At 28.2% G+C, this 20230-nt stretch overlaps 1 long non-coding RNA gene across 1 annotated transcript; it reads right to left on the bottom strand.

The window, feature by feature from the left end:
- Window positions 1-659: 659 nt before the first annotated feature.
- LOC136082379 (uncharacterized) lies at window positions 660-13444 on the bottom strand. The gene is made up of 3 exons (XR_010639648.1): window positions 13237-13444; window positions 1451-1586; window positions 660-848 (listed from the first exon to the last, which is right to left on the bottom strand). It is a non-coding gene; the product is annotated as an uncharacterized LOC136082379 (long non-coding RNA).
- Window positions 13445-20230: the final 6786 nt, after the last annotated feature.

Genomic DNA, 20230 nt, shown 5'->3' with positions numbered 1-20230 from the left:
ACTATTACTTATATTTCTCAAAGACAGTTCGTCGAATCTGACAAGTACGAATAATAAATTATTTATAGCATAGAGCGGGGTTCAAACATTAAATTCTCAAAAAAGTAACTTACCCGATATACCCCAGAAAAGTCATTTTATTGAAATTAATACTTTTCAAAAAGTTCAATTCTAGATATTTTTTTAAAACGAGATTCTAACAGAGGATAAAATTCACTGTCGGAAAAGTATAAACTTTTTATAAATAAAACAAATTAGCAATAGCTCGACACGGCGTTAATTTTTGTTCGAAAATCTCCAGTTTTCAATCAAAAATAGCCAGTTTTCGCGTGTTTTCACACTTACAGTCTTTGTAAGTGCAAACCATGTAAAAATAACAATAAAATTTTAATAAACGAATCAATATCGAAAGTTTTCTGTGAGCGGTTTCTAACGTACAGATATTTTCCGCTAAACTTGTTTATGATTTATAAAAAAAACAATTGTATTGATCTTAGGTCTATAAACTTCATTCGACCATTTTTTAATTATATCTTGAGATTATACTCTCGCATTGATAACATAATACCAAATTGATATTTGCAGAAAAATTATTACAAAAAACGGATAATTATAATTATACTCCGGAATAAAAATTAATTATTAAAAAACTAAAAATGTATATGTAAAATAATTTTTTATATTTAAAATTTACTGAAAAAACATGCATTAAACAATCTCCAAAAATAATTTAATGAAATTCTTCTTAGAACATACTGCTATGAAAAATATTTCAATTTGGCTTGTAGTTGGAGGTTGTTTTAACCTTGTTGCATGAAGGTAAGTCGTCAAGAAAAGCCTGCCAATACCTAAAAAACAAAAACAAAAAATTATTACTGTCCTATCAAATTGTCATACATGTTCTGTTTTTATTCAATTTGTAAATTCTAATTCATAAATCTACACACACTGTAATAAACTAGGCTTTTCAACATAGCTTGTTGAACAGCCTAGCTTCAGATATGTTGTGTATTAAATAGCTAACCATAAGCTTAACTTAATCTTAAACCAATTGAATAACTTAATCTTAAATCTATATTAATAACCTTGATTAATAAATAATAATAAACCTATATTAATAATCTATATAATAACTTTGAACCTTTAAAATTACACCTTAATTTATTAATTTATTATTATTTATTTATAATTTATTCAAAATAAATAAAAAGCATACTAAGAAAAATGTCATTTTATTGATATTTTTGTAACAGCTAATATTTATCAAAACTAAAAGAAATAAATTATTTTTATAATTTGGTTATCCTATCTTTTTTATAAAGGTTATATGAAAACATATTAAAATAAAAAAATATATTAACTATTATGAATAAATTTTTTTTTTGAAATCGAGATATAATCAAAATACAAAAGGATTTTTAGAAATGAAATGAAACTATCATATTCTCACCAAAAAATTTGTTGCTTTGTACATTCTTTTTGATATTTTCCAGCACAAATCTTTTAAATAAATCCATACAACTAAGCAGCTTTGCAAACCACAACGCTTGCAGTACCAATTTTGCAAGTCATTACATCTGTGATACCTATTTTGAAGTTTACAATACTTCATGGCTTTACTTAGATAACTTTAACCCAAACATCAAGGTTTATAATAGTTTGACACCTTGTATCAGATTATTACAACTTGATAAAAGGCATAACTGATACGTTGTATCAAATGCACGGTCGTTTAGAAGAGACAAGTTATTATACGCAAGCGCAGTAAACCTTTAAGAAAATTAAATTTTAAAAAATTGCTGCGGCTCTTAGAAACGAATTTTTTTAGTTTGATGACTGTTTATTTACATATATTTCCATATAAATCACAACTTTTATCTCTTTTTATGGCTGAAAATATAATAGGCCTATCTTGGTTGCATAAGAAAATAACTCAAATAAGATTAAAAGTATATTTAAAAATTAAAAGTTCTGCTTTTCTAAAAAATTTAACATTCCGAGCTGAGCGTGATTTGTATATACTTTTGAAAACACATAATTTAATTATCTGAGCGTAGAAGTTTATTTATCTTTTCAAAAAGTTTAGATCTTAGCACTCAATTTTTTTCACTTGATTTTTTAATATACACTCTCATATATATGATATTATATATAATCTCATATATTCATGTATGTACTCATATGTATGTATGTATGTATGTATGTATGTATGTATGTATGTATGTATGTATGTATGTATGTATGTATGTATGCATGTATGCATGTATGCATGTATGCATGTATGCATGTATGCATGTATGCATGTATGCATGTATGCATGTATGCATGTATGCATGTATGCATGTATGCATGTATGCATGTATGCATGTATGCATGTATGCATGTATGCATGTATGCATGTATGCATGTATGCATGTATGCATGTATGCATGTATGTATGTATGTATGTATGTATGTATGTATGTATGTATGTATGTATGTATGTATGTATGTATGTATTTATGTATGTATGTATGTATGTATGTATGTATGTATGTATGTATGTATGTATGTATGTATGTATGTATGTATGTATGTATGTATGTATGTATGTATGTATGTGTGTATGTATGTATGTATGTATGTATGTATGTATGTATGTATGTATGTATGTATGCATGTATGTAGATATGTACATACACACTTTTTATATAAACTCTCTATGTAATATATATATATATATATATATATATATATATATATATATATATATATATATAAAGTATTGGACAAAACATTTGCAACCAACATCGAACAATGCTAAAAAGTGTTCCTAATTTTACATGTCTTAAAAACGAAACGAACTATACTACCACAGCAAATAATTCAGGAGTCTGGAGTCATAACATGCCATGACATGAGCAATCAGCTGACAGGTGACAGCTTACAGGCAGAATTTCGTTGACAAGTGCCATTTTGCTGCAGACAAAACAAGTGCAACCTTTTTGGTTTGTTTCATTTTCTTAAGTCTGGTCCGTGTCAACGTCACGGAAGTTTTTTAATAATTAAAGGAAGTATCCAGAAGTTTCCAGAAGTTTCCAGAAGCATGCAGAAGCATTCCAGAAGTTTCCAGGAAAAGCATCTGGAAGCATCCAGTAGCATCCAGAAATATCCAAAAACATTCAGAAGCATCCAGACGCATCCAGAAGCTTCCAGAAGCATCGAAAAGAAGCATCTAGAATCTTCCAGAACAGGTTCACACAGCTTCATTTTACTATATAAGAGACATGTAAATCGACATGTAATTCAGTCAGTATATGGAAGTCAATCAGTCAGTATTATCAAGACAGTTTATCGAAGTGAATTTTATCAAAGTGTTTTATTGAAGAACATCAATACAAAAAATGAAATACAGCAAGTGTTTCATTACATCAATACAGTCCACATCCAACCAAGACGTTGTGTTCCACAGAGCATTATTGTATCATCACAAGGTAAATGTAACACAGTAAGCCTTGAGAAGCGTGATTATTTATTTTTATTATTTTTATGACTTTAAGTGCAAAAATGGCTCCCGACAGTCTTGGATTGGAACTAAGAAAGAAATTTATTGGCGATTACGTAAGTGGAATGTCACAAAAAAGTATTTGTGATAAATATCGCGTGAAAAAATGGACCGTATCAAGACTATGTTCCAAATATTGTTCTACGGGGAAGTTGGCAGCTGATAACAAAGGTGGAAGACCACGTTCCACCACTTCTAGAGAGGATTCTATGATTGTCAGATCCGTCAAAAAGGATCCCTGGATATCATCAGTCGAGATACAAAAGCAATTAGAGCTGCCTGTATCGGACCGAACAATCAGACGACGTGCTGTTGAAGCCGGATTGTTTTCTCGACGCCCTGCAAAGAAACCGCTGATTTCACTAAAAAGCCAGAAGAAAAGACTTCTGTTTGCTACATCTCATATTGACTGGAATGTGCAGAAATAGCGAACTGTCCTGTTCAGTGATGAATCGAAGTTCAACAACATTGGGAGCGATGGCATTTGCCTTGTACGTCGACCGGCCGGAAAACGCCTCGATTTACGTTACTGCCATAAGACCGTGAAGCATAGTGGAGACGATGTAATGGTCTGGGAGTGTTTTTCTGCTAACGGTCTAGATCCAGTACATCGAAACGATGGAATAATGGACCGTTTCATGTATAAAAATATCCTTAAAGATGTTATGTTACCTCATGCTGAATGGAATATGCCAATAAAATGGGTTTTTCAGCAAGACAACGATCCGAAACACACTGCAAAAGTTGTCAAGCAGTGGTTTCAAGACAACCACCTATCGGTGATGGATTGGCCGCCTCAATCTCCGGATCTCAACCCTATCGAGAATCTGTGGGAGATTGTCAACCGCAGAATTAATTGTGAAGATGTTCGTAATAAGGATCAACTGTTTAAACAAATCCAAAAGGCCTGGGCAGCAATTCCACAAAGTTTCATTGATCACCTGGTCGAATCTATGCCTCAAAGATGCAAGGCTGTGATTGACAACAAAGGATTCGCCACGAAATATTGATAGCGAAATACAGCTTGGTCAACATTTTGTCGAGTTGCACTTGTTTTGTTTAGAAGGAAATCAACTTTTTTTAATACTTTTGATTAATTTATTAATTTTCGTGTACAAATAATGAACTTTGTGATGAATAAAACTTGAAGAACTTTTTCTCTAAACAGTTACATAGTTATTTCTCTAAATTGAAAAAATGCAGCACTTTTATATAAAGAAACTAAATTAGCATTATTTGGTTGCACTCGTTTTGTCCGATACTGTACATATATATATATATATATATATACATAGATATATATATATATATATATATGCATATATATAAATACATATATATACATATATATTATATATGTGTGTATATATGTATATATATACATATATGTATGTATATATATATATACATATACAAATATCATTACATATACATACATATATATACACACACACAATCACACACATACATATCTCATATATACACACACACTTTTTTATATTCACTCTCATATACTTTATATGTGATATGTATGTATGTGTGTGTTTGCATGAATGTATTCATGTAAATATAATATTAATCGTATATATACTAGGGTTTGTAATCCCGTGCTATATTTAAAATCCCGGGATTTCGGGATTACATTTACCTATTCCCGGGATCCCGGGATTTTGATATACCTGTTTTTGAAAGATTTTAACACATTATTTTAGAAAAATTTTAAGGAAATTAATAAGACATTTAAAGTATGTTTAGAAAAAATTTGCAAATTTCAAGGAAATTCTTTGGTTTTTTAATATTATACATACTTAATTATTAAATTATAAAGACTTTGTTTTTGTAGATATAATATACGTATGCAATTATTTTTGATTGTTCTTAAAATACGTTTTGAGGAAGCAGAGCACATCCAAAGTTTCATCCCCCAGACGACTTCTTATTTTTGTTGCAAAAAGTCCGACTGCAGAAAAAGCACGTTCTGATTCCACACTGGTATGCTTAATAGTCATTAAAAAATCACACGCTCTTTGCAAAAAATCACCACGTGTTCCTCCATTTTCAAACAACACCATTTCCTTTTGAATTTTCATCGATAACGTCTCACATCGAGTTGGTAAGCTAGGCAAATGTGCTTTTTTTTTAGCTTTATTAAGTTCGTCTGTGATTCTTTTGCTGTTTTTAAGAGCAAAAGAAATAGATTCAGATGAAGAGTCAGAAGAATCAGAAACAATTTCGAGTAGTTCCTCATTTGAAACAGAAAGTTTAACTTCTGATTCAGACTCATTAGCCGTTAATGATTTAGCTGGATTTGTAGCGTCTAGTCTTTCATGTAACTCAACTATTAATTTGCGACATTTTATTGAAGTCGGAACTGTTACTAGCTCTATTTCAGATTCGGACTGAATGTTGGTTCTACCATTGTGCAGATACTGAAGGATCCCACTTGCATCGGTACGCCTTTGTTGCATTCGAAGAACGAGAAATGAATGCAACTTTTGACTTATAACGTTGTTAGCATCTTTAAGTTTTTTCAACATAAAAGTTATGGCAACATCGGCTGTAAACAAATTAGCATCCCGACGGCAAAGGGCCTCAACTGTTGCTTTTACTGGAAGTAGCGCATTAATGATAGCAGATACAGTTTTAAGCTCAATATTAGATAAAGCCAAAGATTCACCTTCCAGTAGACTTATGTCTATTAATGCCTTTTGTATACAATTTTTTAATAAATAGACGCGTTGAAGCATTGACAAAAGACTATTCCATCTTGTCTTGCAGTCTTTAATTAGAGCTATTTGTTTCCCAAATTCAGCCGCAACATACTTCTGCAAGATATCGTTTTTTTTTGGTGATCGTCTGAACATTACTTTTACTTTTCGTACCTTTTTGATCACTGGACCACAATTTACCTCAGTAAGATCAAATTCGTTTCCTTGATGCCAATTATGACTAGCATCAAGATCAACCAGTTTATCGTTGTCAGAAAAATTATCATCCTCGCAAGAGTTACTCTCTGAAAAATCGTCTTCTATATCTGATTGTTCGTCTTCGTCGAATTGCAGATCTATTTCTCTTTCTATATCCTGCTTTTGATATAGTACTTCAATAACGGCCAGTTGCACACCATGGGCAAAACATAACTGTTGATTTACAGGTAATATTCTCCCAACTTTTTTCATCACACTTGCTCCGTCAGTCATAATAACAACAATATCTTTTCTCAAATCAAGTCCATGTTGTGCAAGCTTTTGTTCTAATAGCTCAATACACTTATCTGCAGACATTGATCCCGTTATACGAATTAAGCCTAAGCTCCAGAACTGACAATTTCGTGCATGTAAATTAATATTCATGTAGCAACGGTTACGCAATGATGTCCATTCATCAAAAGATAAAGAAAATCTTTCTCCTACACCGAATTCAGGTTTTTTTTTGCTAGCTATTTCAGTAATAAAAAAACTCCTTATTTTTTTGCTGTACAAATCTACAACCATTTTACGCACAGTGTTGACTGTTGTGGGTAAACTTTTGAATCCTGTAGCTATAAGACTTGCACGTATATCACTAGAACGGCATATCACGTTGAACGAAATCCCATCAATGGCTGTTAATCGTGCAAGTGTAGCAGGAAGTGATTTTTCTTCTCGCTCCAATATCGGAAAATAATTGGTTAACGTTTTGTTTTTTTTTGCAGTCAGTAGACTTACACATTGCTGTTTGCCCTTTTTCTTCTCTTAAAAAAGTTCTCAAAAATAGTAATTCTGCTGTTTCCAAACAGCAGAATTACTATTTTTGTCATATTCCATGTACGAAGCCATTATAATTTTAGAAAATTTAATGTTCAAAAAACCAGCAATTTTATTTTTTATTAAAACTTGTACTTTAAAATAGTCACAAACAGATAACGTCTATTCGAGATAAAAATTGTCAGAAACTTGAATAAATGCGACTAAGCACCAAAAAATTTTAAGAATGTAATTGCAATCCAATTTCAATGGTTATAACAACTTTAATCTAATTATTCAAAAACATAACTGCAAGAATTTCGAAATTGTTAAGTTCGAATTTTAATGCAATCGAACAAAAAAATAATTTAATTTAAAAATTTTCAACTGAAAACGGTTTCAAAAAAAATCCCGGGATTAAATGCTTAATCCCGGGATTTCGGGATTCTTAAAAACCGGGGAATCCCGGGATCCCGGTATTCCCAACCCTAATATATGCATATATGTATAAATATGTACATATTTGTATATATATATATATATATATATATATATATATATATATATATATATATATATATATATATATATATATATATATATATATATATATATATATATATATATATACATATATATATATATATATATATATATATATATATATATATATATATATATATATATATATATATATATATATATATTATATATATATACATATATATATATAGTAATTTTTTATATATACTTATATATACTTAGTAATTTTTTTTGTTAATTTTGATTTATGTTTTTTATAAATTTGCATGTTACAGTTCTAAAGTTTGACAACTTTTACTTTAGTTTGTAAAGTAAAAATTGCCAAAATAAAATTGAAAAAATCCAAATTAAAGTCAAAATTGGCCAAATTAAACGCAAAAAGGTTTAGTAAATCTGTTCTTTAGCAGATTGGTCTCACATATAAACAAAGATTACTGAGACTAGAGAATTTAGTCACATGAATTTCATTATCACAGATAAAAAAACTTGGTTCGTTTTTAAAAACTTCTTTCATAAATAGCAAGAAATTGTTTTATGTGAGTGTTGAAGAATAAAAACCCACCCAATAAAGTTAACTGCATATATATATGTATATATATATATATATATATATATATATATATATATATATATATATATATATATATATATATATATATATATATATATATATATATATATACATATATTGGTATCATTTTATCAGTACATATATATACATATATTGGTATCATTTTATCAGTACATATATATACATATATTGGTATTATTGCTATCAGCATAGAACGTAGAACATTTATTTATGTGATGACGACATTTTTTTTCTCGAATTAAAAAAGTTGTTCTTTATTAAAGTATTCAATTTTGTGTAAATACCAGTAAATTAAATAATTCATCCTTCCTCACATTAAAATAGGTTCTGCAGCTATTTATTCGTTATGTTAAAGAGCTTTTTAATTTTTTTGTCACTTTAATATTGGGTGAGGTTTTTGCTTTCTTTAAGGTGATTCGTAGAATTTTCCCCCGTTCTATTTACATAAGTTAGCGTCGAGAAAACTTTCTGTGGATTTCTTTGTTACTCGACTACTTACTCTTCAATATGAAAATAAAATCTCTTATTTTTATTGATGTTAATATAGTGTGATATTGGTTAATATATCTAACTGAATTTTTTGATAATTTTTTCAATAACATTTAAAGCAAGATTTACTGAAGTAATTCATTTTCAATTTTATAGTTAGATAAATGTTGGAGCGAGTAGTTAAAACTTTTTATTTACTAATAAGTAAATAAATAGTTTTAAATATTTGTTAATCAAATCATCTATATATTTATCATTTAGTTTTATTATTTGGTAACTTACCTGTAACTTTAATCTATAACATTATATTTATAACTATAACATTGTATTTATAACTAAAACATTGTATTTAAAACTATAACATTTTATTTATAACGTAATTGTATTGTTTTGATAAATAAATAACCTCTTAGTTCATTAAATTTATTGATGTCAATTGAGGTATGATGTTAAGATTTTAATTTATTTTGATTTTAATTTATAATATAAATTTTCTTGACTTGATTTATGAAAAGATTGTTTAGATAAAATGCTTAATGAAGAAATTTATTGTTGGCATTTAACGTTAAAAGATACCTCTTAATGCAGTATATTGTAGATTTTGTGTTGATTTTAATGTTCAGCTTCTCTGCTTTGAAAAAAATTATCCACAAAGATAACTAGATTAGTTGAAAATGTCAGAAAGTTAAAGAAACAACGCAAAAATAAAAAGTTTGATGTGTTATTAGGTGAAGTCTTTGGAAAAATATGGAAAAACCTATGGAAAAACACAGGGATTATTTTATTTATATTTGACTTTAAACTTTTAGTTTTTACGGATGTCCAAAAAATTTTCTATGCATACAAGTTTAGGTGTAATTTTCGTGATATATTAATTTATTATGCTTTTTCACTCACCACTCATAGAAAAATAAAGAAAAGTTTGAAAAAAAAAATTAGAAAGAAAGAATCCTCATCAGTGAAAACAATATGCTTAAAAAAGAAAATAATAATTTAAAAAGGAAACTTGAATCAATGATGGATTTAGAAGTGGATTATTTTAAGCATCTAAAGGATTTTGAAAAAATTTCGTACAATCTGCAAATACTTATTTCAAAAAACTCTCTAATCGAAAGTGAACTAAACCATATTAAAAAACGTTGTGAAATAGAAGAAAGTTGAAATAGAATTGAAAAAAGAAACGTTGTGAAATAGAATTGTGAAATAGAAGAAAGACTTAACATTATTGAGAATAAATTAGAGTTAGTTAAATTCAATAAAAAAATCATTCAATGTTCTCAATGTTTGATTCTCAGTCGGAAATAAAAAAGGCTAAAATTATTTCCTCAAAAGCATAAACAAATTGTAAAATATCACAGTTAAAAAAGAAATAGTAGCTATTAATTTAATTCTTGAAAGTTCTGATATAAACATTACTGAATTAAAAAAAGAGAAACTAAATTTGCAAAAAAAAGTAAGTAATTTAAAATTTCTTTACAAAATAAAAAAAATACATTAATGATAGCAATATGAAGAGTCTTGTAAGTTTTTGAAGAAGAAGTTGCATCATTATATACTAAGACAAATGTTTTGATAGAAGAGAACCAAGAACTTTATAAGTTTGTTTCTTTGTTAGATAATGAGGAAATAATAAATTTTGAAGATGGTAGATAAAGTGATGACATTTGGGAAACCATCATGAATTATCTTTCATTGAATGTAAGTATAAATAGTGTCAACAATATCATTAAAGTAGTACTGAACAAACTTGCAAAAAAGAATGTATCTAGCTGTAAAATGGAAGTTAATACAGGAAGCTGCAATTTTAGGTTAGTTTTAAGTTGCTGAAGCAATGCTTGAAAATAATCAAACATATAAAAACTCTAATGTTGGCAATCGTTTGCATGGTAATGGTACTCAAAAATGCCATTATCAAAACTTTCAAACAACAAAAAAAACTATATCTTTTGGTTTGTCAGAGGTGATCGGTTCTGATGCAGCTACAATCTTCCAGTACTTTACTTACATAATAGAAGATTTTTGTGACGTTGTAAGCAGCGCTGGCATGGAAAATAAACTCAATTTTGCTAAGGTAGTAACATCAATTAAATCAACAATGTCTGACCTCGGTCCAGTTAATTCTCTACTTAACTCACAGTTAAAAGTATTAAAAGAAAAACTTTTGCCAATTACAATCAATAATTGGAATTTACTTTCTTAAGATGTCAAAAATAATATGAAGGATATGAGTTATTTTTTCTGCAAACTTCGTTTGCTTCCTAATTTTGTATCTGAAACTGATAAAGTTTTGAACTCTTTTGAAAAAATTTTGTTACAAGATAATAATGAGAATGCTCTTGTTTTTATAAGTAAATAAGTGGCATTGCTATAATGGTTTGTACCCCGTGTAAAGCGTTTCATTCAAGGTATGGTAAGGAAACTGGTGTTGCTTCATATTTTATTTCTTTTCTTTCCTCCCTTAATAAAAAGTTATTTTTTGTTCCATTATTTGAAAATTGTTTTAATATTTTGTATTATAATGCTGCCCTATATTGCCACAAAGTTGCTATAATAGAATTTCTTAATGCGTGGCCGAATCCAAATAATTTATTAAAAGCTATAGTGGGAGATATCACAAATCTTGTATTTATTGCTGAAGTTTGTACATTAGGAATCATTGACTAACTACTTATAGGTCATATGCGGCGAATTATAGAATCACCTAATAGCATTTTGCTATTAAACCCCTACCTACTTCGTTTGAAAGTCAGACTTAATTCTCTTTGTAAGTATTCTTCTTCTTTATTGTTTTCAAATGGAAAAATTTTGGAAGATACTAATCTTCTTCATCAAGATATGGTTTACTGCAAACTGTTTGAAGACATACAAAATGATGAGTTTGATTCTTTGACAGTACAACCACTTGAACTTGTTTTTCATGCTATTCTTGTAAATTTGAAACTTCAGTGAGCTAATCAGCTACCTGGTGGCAAATATTGAAATCCATTTTATTTATTTAGTCACGTGACTTTTCATCAGCTTTTAATGTCCCTGTTACTAACAAAGCGTCAGAAAGTTACTTTGTCATTTTGGATTTAATGAAACGTACGAACCCAATTGCAACTATTCAAACTATTCAGGCTTTAAAAATGTGGTCTCAGAATCAAACATATCTAAACCAAAATATCTATGATGAAACACAGGTATGATGAAAAGGAAGAAGCTTTTATAAAAGGTAAAACTATCCGTCTTCTAGCAAAGCAAGAAGAAAAAAATATAAAAGAAGTTAAGCTACACCAAATAAATAGTTGCAGCTTGTAATATCTTAATAAATTTAAATTTAAAAGCATGGATTTCATTGCAAAAAGCAGAAGAACCAGTTTATAATAATGAAGAATCATTAAAATCAAAAGTACTTCTTGCTTAACTTAATTTTTATTGTGTCCTCTTAGGTGTAAAATGTGACAAAAAAATTTTTTGTAAAGCAAAGATAGAAGGAACCAAAGGAAGATATTTGTTTTGGTAAGATTTACATGAAAATCTTATAATTGTCGTTTAAGCAAATTTAATACCAAACAAAGAACCTTTATGTAATTTGAGTAATAGTTTAAAGCCTCGTGTTTTACGTAATGCAGCTGTTGAAAACAAAAAAAAATTAATGAAAAAAATTCAGGATTAAAGATTAAACAAATTAATTAATCAATAAAAGTATTTTCCATAAATCTATTTACAGCATTTAAATACAGTGGCATTTATCTTTTTAACTGTTATGAATCATATTTTATTTTATAATCATGTTTTTTTAAATTAGATATCAATATTTTTATTTGTTATGTTTAACTGTTAGTTATAAATTTTAAAATAAAATAAAAAAATTAAAAATTAAAATAACAAAAAAAAAAACTTAGGCAAAATTAAATATACTTATACATGAACTGCCCATTAAGTAAAGGAAAGAATCCAGAAAAGGAGGTCTAACCTTAGGCAAAATTACATTTACTGATGTTTATATTAAACATGTTTTGTATCAATTTTGATGTCATAATAATTCAACACTTTGTATCAGATGATATTAGTAAATATAAGTAAAACGTTTAACTTAAGAATCAATTTTTTATTCCATTATTATTAAAAATTATTAAATTATTAAATTTATATGCAAAGTTTGAGATGAGGAAAAATTTTACTAAGAATGCAGTTGTTTTCAAATAAATAACATTATATTTATATAGTTTGTAATTATTTGCTTTTTATCTATAGGTATAATAGCATATGTAAAAAAAAATTCAATCTGATATGAGCAATAATAAATTGAGAAAAAATAATGAGATGTTTGATAAAATTGTTGAGAAATTACTACCTACCTTTGAAGCAAAGATATTTAATCAATTACCAACTAATGGAGAGGTTTTACACCATTATCTTTATCTCGCAAGGTTTGATTTGAAACTAACTAGTAAGAAAGAAGTTGCATTTGTCGTTTGCTAAAAAGTAAATATATTTTGGAAAAAAGCAGGAATTTACACAAACAAAAACAAAAAAACTGTTAGAATGATACTGCATCTGATACATCTTAGAGATAACTTGATTAAAAATGTAAAAAAAAATGCGGCTCAACTTCTAATTGTTTTTTATAAGTTGTCATCTCTGTTTGACATTAAAAGATTAAATACAAAAGATTTGATTAGAAAAGATACCTCTCATGACATCAATAGTCAATTATCAGATTTAGATTTTCGGTTTAAATTTTTGGTTTCATTCATTCATTCATTCATTAGAATAAAGTTATACTATGAAAGTAAAAAGAAAGCAGCAAAAAGAATCACAGAAAACAAAGGCTATTAAAAAAGAGAAATCAAAAAAAAAAAAAAAGGTTGATTCAATGTACTGCCAGAATTTGACTATAAAGAATCCAATAAAAAGAAAGAAATTGCTATTACTAGACATAAAAAAAAAAATTCGGATATTAGAACGCCCGAAAGTTTCTTTAATGGATGATAGGTTGAGCTTATCCAACAGAGAAAGATCTGGGATAATTTTAGCTGTAGCTGAAGAATTAGATCACAATTTGGATGAAACATCTCAAAAAGCACTGCAAGCAGATCAGGTAATAAAATTCGACAGTAAGTTTCCAATGACATTTAAAAAACATTCATTTTACCTACGTACTCTTCCATTCAATGGGATTTAAAGCTGGTATCTTAGGTAGATGGTAAAATAGAACGCTTGGCTATTGTAGTAACAGAAAAACCAATTGCACCTGAGGGAAATTTGTTGTGTGTGTCCAGGATTCCCAATACAACTGGGAAAAGATGGGCAACAGCAAACATGGATGTTGTAAAGGCCTAGAAAACAGGTGCAATTGGTTTTTCTGTTACTATAAACTAGAAAAAATACTTGTAGCTATGATTTTACACAACTCAATCAAATTCAGAATGGATAAATGGTTCTGCAAAGTTAGTCAAAGAACACTTCAATAAAAAGTTACTTTGATCTGTCTGCAGACACCACATCTTAGAAAGAGTTTTATCCTCTGTTTATTTAACGATTTTTTGAGAATGTTGATCTCCAAATTATGAGCCATTTAGACACTTTAAAAATGATGCATGGCCTAAACTTTCATTAAGCTCAGATACCACTTTAAGAAAAACAAAAGTTGAGGAACCAGCATTAAAGATCAAACAAGCAGAAGTAAAAATTTTTTTGTCTGGTTTACTTAACCGGAAGTCTCAAAAAATATTAAGAGATGATTATGTTGCCAACTTGAATATTGCCAACTTGCTTTTACTGAATTATTAATGAATTACTAAATGCCAAACAAATAAATGTACGGTGGCGTAAAACTGGGGCTTTCCATCATGCTAGATGGATGTTTACTGTTTGTATACATCAAAAAATGTTTGCTTTTGCTGAATTGGCAGAGTATGAAGAAAGTTATAAAAAGAAATTATCACAGTTTTGTAAGTTTACAATGCTATTTTATGTGAAATGTGGTTTACATCAACAAACACAATTGATTCATCCTTTAATGACCTGGAATTCTACAAAGAAATGCTTCTTTATAAAGAAATTGACAACGATGTTGCTGCCCTCGAAATATTTAATTGGCATCTTTGGTATTTAACCGTAGAAATATTTACTCTTTCATGGTTTTCTGATGAAGCCTCTGATTATGATAATACTAAAATAATTCTTAAAAGTATAAAAGAAAACTGGAAACGTAATTTAGGCTTTCCACAATTTCCTCTTTTGAAAGCAAGTACTCGTTTAACTGATTTAGTTGGACCAAAATCAAGCAACATTCTAAATTTATTTGGAATTTAAACAAAGATAGTGGTTGGTTAGCCCAATCTCCAATGTTTTGGACAAACATGTATTGAAATTTTGTTTTGCTAAAACAAATTTTCAATACATGTTTGAACATATAAATCATTGAAATCTTTAAATGATAAAGCAGAATGAGCTGTCAAACTAATTTAAGACTATTCAAAATCTATTACCGAAGATGAAAAGCAAAAAGATTTTCTTTTACGTGCAGTAGAAAACCACTGTAAAATTCTTCTACAGATAAATAAACAAGCAATTCAAAAACTAAATTTTTGAAAATTTAAACGATGCTTTAATCTATATAACTAATACCTTTCAAATATTTTTATTTTGTTGTCATAATTAATAAAAAAAAAGACTTTAATTTTTAATTTATTTGTACTTACTCCCAGCTTAGTCCAAGTTAGCGTAAATATTTTCAATTTATAACAATTTATTTGCTTCATTTTCATAATAATAAATTTTAATGATTATTTTTTTTGTTATAATAGGAAAGTATAGTTCTAAAAATTCATTATTTTAGGCAGAAAAATCATGATCAGGGGGTAGGGTGGAGGGGTGGTTGAAGGTTTAGGGGAGGAAGGGGGTTAAGGGTATCATAAGAATAGGGGGGGGGGATATTTGTATTTCTTGGTTAAGTAATAGAAGTACAAAATGTTAATGTTGGTATATTAATATACATACATATTATTTTTTACAGTGACAACTTTTTGAAAATTTATTCTAAAAAGATCCCCTTGAGCCTCTAAGAACTTTTAGTCCTCCCAAACCACAAAATATTTTTAGCAAGAACACTGTTAAATTAGTTACAATTGTATGCCAAGCACAAAATCAATAATAACTTTGCACACTTAAATTTTAAATTCCACTGGTTTAAGTTTATGGCTCCTTTAGTTAGTTTGTATTTTTATGATAGGGTAAGGCCTAAGGCGACTCAGCTTTAACATAATAATGCATAAAAACTAAAAAATCTATAGACTAGGTTGATAGATTTTTTAGTTTTTTGGCATTTTTTATATTTAAGGGAAGAAAGGTTCCAGATACATCTAAATTTTCTTTGGGTACAAAAGTACATTGCAGTAAAAGCGGATATATTGATCAAGAGATGTTTATTGACTTTTTACATCATTTTAACGAGTTTCTCACAAAAGTGGATGAAAAAAAAGTATTTTTATTTTTGGATGATTAATTTTTGAAGCTATTGAATTAGCAATAGTAATGGATATTAAAATAATGTGTATTTCACCTCAAAGTACACATTAACATCAACACACATGTTAATAAAGTTGTTCAACATATGTTGTTTTAGGTCTCATCTAATTGCTTAGCTAAAAATGATGATATTTCTATGCCTCGTTAAAACATTCGCATTATTTTTAACAAAATATTAAAACATATTTACAAAAAGAGGATTGATTGTTAATGCGTTTTACCATTGTGGTTTGCATTCCCTAAGAAATACAGTGAAAGACTTCGAATACAAAAAAAAAGAGGTATTTAATAAAACAATAATTCACCAGGGAGACCCAAATTTATCTAATTTAAGAACTATTGTATCTTCTTTGAAATAAAAAAGCAAATCTACTCACTCAAAACGCCATATTGCTCTTATTACATCACCAGAAAATGTTAAGTTTATAAAGGAGCTTCCTGCTAAACACGGTCCAATAAAAAAGTGGTCAGTGTTAAAAAGTCAAAATAAAAAAAGATAAATCAGTCAAAACAAAAACAAAGAAGACTTATTATTTAGCTATTTCTTATCACCGAAGTTTAGCTAGTGATTTTATTCTAAAAAATAACACTGATAAAGACGTTTAATGTGCTTGTGCAGCTGTTTGGGGAGAAGCAAACGAAGATTGGCTTAAATGTTTAAGTTGCTGTCAGTGGGCATGTTAAGGATATTTTGGAGTTGATACATATGCAAATTATGTGCAAAGGACATATAAAAGTCTTGTATATTCTTAAATAGTCTTTTGTAAGTTCTTAATAGTTAGTTACTTTTGCTATTGCTTTAACGTGCTATTTTGTGCGCAAGCGCGGCCAGACGGTTTTTATTTGTGCCAAAATCCTAAGTTCTATCTGCATCGCTAAGGGGTTTACTATTTTAGATTAAGGAAATCATCCTACTATTACTTCAAAAATGATGCTTTTTTAAAAACAATCCAATTTACAAAGAGATTACTCGCAAAAAATAATTGTATAAACTATGTCTCAATAAGACGTACAAAACCATAGGCCGGGTGAATAAAAAAAAGCAATTGCATATACTCAGTGTTTTTGGAGTAATTGTTCAGCTTTACGTGAATAAATACTTTAGCAAACTCGCTTAAATTTTTTTAATTTACGTAAAGCTGTATATACGTTAAGGACGTATATATAAGACCAACTACTTAGTAAAGGCAATTGCTTTTTTTTATTCACCCGTCTCGATAAAACTCGTCTTGATTAAATAATTATATTCGTTGGATCAATTTTTAACGTCAGATTCCTTACTTTAAATTTAATTTTTTAACGGTTTGATGTAGAAGCATGAAAGTTTACTAAAAATATACTTCTCACACTATAATAAATTTATTTAAGTCAATCAAATGGTTCCGAAAGTTAAGATTTTCTTATTGTTGCATGATAAAAAGTGTCATTGTGAAGTTTCAATTTAACCATAAATTATTTGCATAATCCAAATTATTTTTGTGTGGAAATAGAGCTAACATATTCAATTTAACAATAGCCAAATATTTTACTTTAAAATAACTTTTAGAAAAAACAAAACTTTATCATGCTTTTGTTAACCTATGTAACACGAAAATTGAAAAAGTTCTATTGTTATTTACTTGAAGTTTTTTTTTAAGCTAAAAAAAAAATTTTTTATTAGTGTATGCGCAAGAATATTGAAGAATAAGAATAATATATCCACACCTAAACCGTTACTCGATTGTGATCTAGATATTTTAACGCCACATGCAACTACAATAAAAACTACAACTACTTCAAAAATGCAAACGTGCAATAATTTTACTCCAGGTATGTATAATGAAGTCCAAAAGAACGTCGTTCGTGTCAAACCGGTACAGTTCATGTTTATCATCCCAACAACTACAATATCTGATAATCTAATCTCGAGAGAATCAATTTGTAATGGGTGTAATTACTTTGTGCATTTTGAATCACATTTGACCACTTCAGCACTATCCAGTTTAAACAACCTTTCTAATGAACCATTCAGCTTCATCAAACACTTTTTACGAGAACTCGCAGTATTATCCGCATAAAAATTACCTAAAAATTTCAAAAAATGTCATATTAAGCCGAAAAGATCCAAAGAGGCTTGTTAAGACACCTCATACTGTCAAAGGAATCAACTATTTTAAAACTCAACAAGATAATCAAAAAAAAAAAAAAAAAAGAAACAAATAAAGAAATAGAGTGAGAGAAAAATAAATCAAAATCGAAAAAAAGTGTATCAAGAGTTGGATCGTTTGTGAGTGTTGGGTTCATAAAAGAACCCAACTCTCACAAATCTCTGAGTCCTGACTCTGATTGTTACTACTTATTTATTTGTATTTTATTGTTTTATAAATATTTCCAGTAATTGCTTAGCTTTCTTGTATGCATTTACGTAAGTTATTTTGTTAGTGAATTTTTAGAATAGTAATGAACAAGTCAAGCTTATTCTTTAAGTTTAGTTTTTTAGTGTTTTCTTTTTTTAGTCTGCTTAGTTTTTTATAGTCCTAAGCGGTCTTTACAAGCCTTAAAAGATCACTGGGACCCTTAACTAGTTCCAGGTCCCATATTTGTTTTAAATTTCCAAAATCGACTCCAGTTCAAAGGTAGATATTTAAACTCTAAAAATAATTTACCCAGTAATATAGGAATTACCTAATCTCCATGGATAAACCTATTAAATTTAACATATAAACAAAATGCGCGAAATAAAATTTTACTTCGTCAACTTACACAAAATTGTGCAAATCGTTAATAAAATACATAGAATTGAAAACAAACAAATAAAATAAATAAAGCATTTATTTGTTTTTCAAATTTTTACTATTTTGTAAATAAAATTATTGGCTACTCATATTATTACCGGAAGCTGTTTGTTCAGATTCCATGATGTTTGTTACAACAAATTATAAAATGTTATAATAATTTTAAATTAAAATGTGCTTTAACTAAGCATCGTTATTCAAAACTTTAAATGTAAAAACATAAAATTTAATGTTCTTGCACTTACATTAATAAAAAAATTTTTCTTAGCTTAAAAAAAAACTTCAAGAAAATAACAATTGAACTTTTTCAATTTTCGTGTTACATAATTTAACAAAAGCATGATAAAGTTTTGTTTTTTCTAAAAGTTATTTTAAAGTAAAATATTTGGCTATTGTTAAATTAAATATGTTAGCTCTATTTCCACACAAAAATAATTTGGATTATGCAAATAAATTTATGGTTAAATTGAAACTTCACAATGACACTTTTTATCATGCAACAATAAGAAAATCTTAACTTTCGGAACCATTTGATTGACTTAAATAAATTTATTATAGTGTGAGAAGTATATTTTTAGTAAACTTTCATGTTTCTACATCAAACCGTTAAAAAATTAAATTTAAAGTAAGGAATCTGACGTCAAAAATTGATCTAACAAATATAATTCTTTAATCTAATGTTAATCTGTGTCAAATTGAGAAAGTAGGCGTCTATTGCGATATCGGTATTTAGATATAATTTGTTACTTAGAAAGTCAGCGTTTTTGTTAGAAATAGTTTCGAACGTTTTATCGAGACGGGTGAATAAAAAAAAGCAATTGCCTTTACTAAGTAGTTGGTCCTACATATACGTCCTTAACGTATATACAGCTTTACGTAAATAAAAATTTAAGCGAGTTTGCTAAAGTATTTATTCACGTAAAGCTGAACAATTACTCCAAAAACACTGAGTAAAAGCAACTGCTTTTTTTTATTCACCCGGCCTATGGTTTCGTACGTCTTATCGAGACATAGTTTATACAATTTTTTTGTGTGAGTAATCTCA

The sequence above is a fragment of the Hydra vulgaris genome, chromosome 07, assembly GCF_038396675.1.
Source record: "Hydra vulgaris chromosome 07, alternate assembly HydraT2T_AEP".
Classification (NCBI taxonomy): Eukaryota; Metazoa; Cnidaria; class Hydrozoa; order Anthoathecata; family Hydridae; genus Hydra; species Hydra vulgaris.
This window is presented reverse-complemented; position numbering and strand designations above follow the sequence as displayed.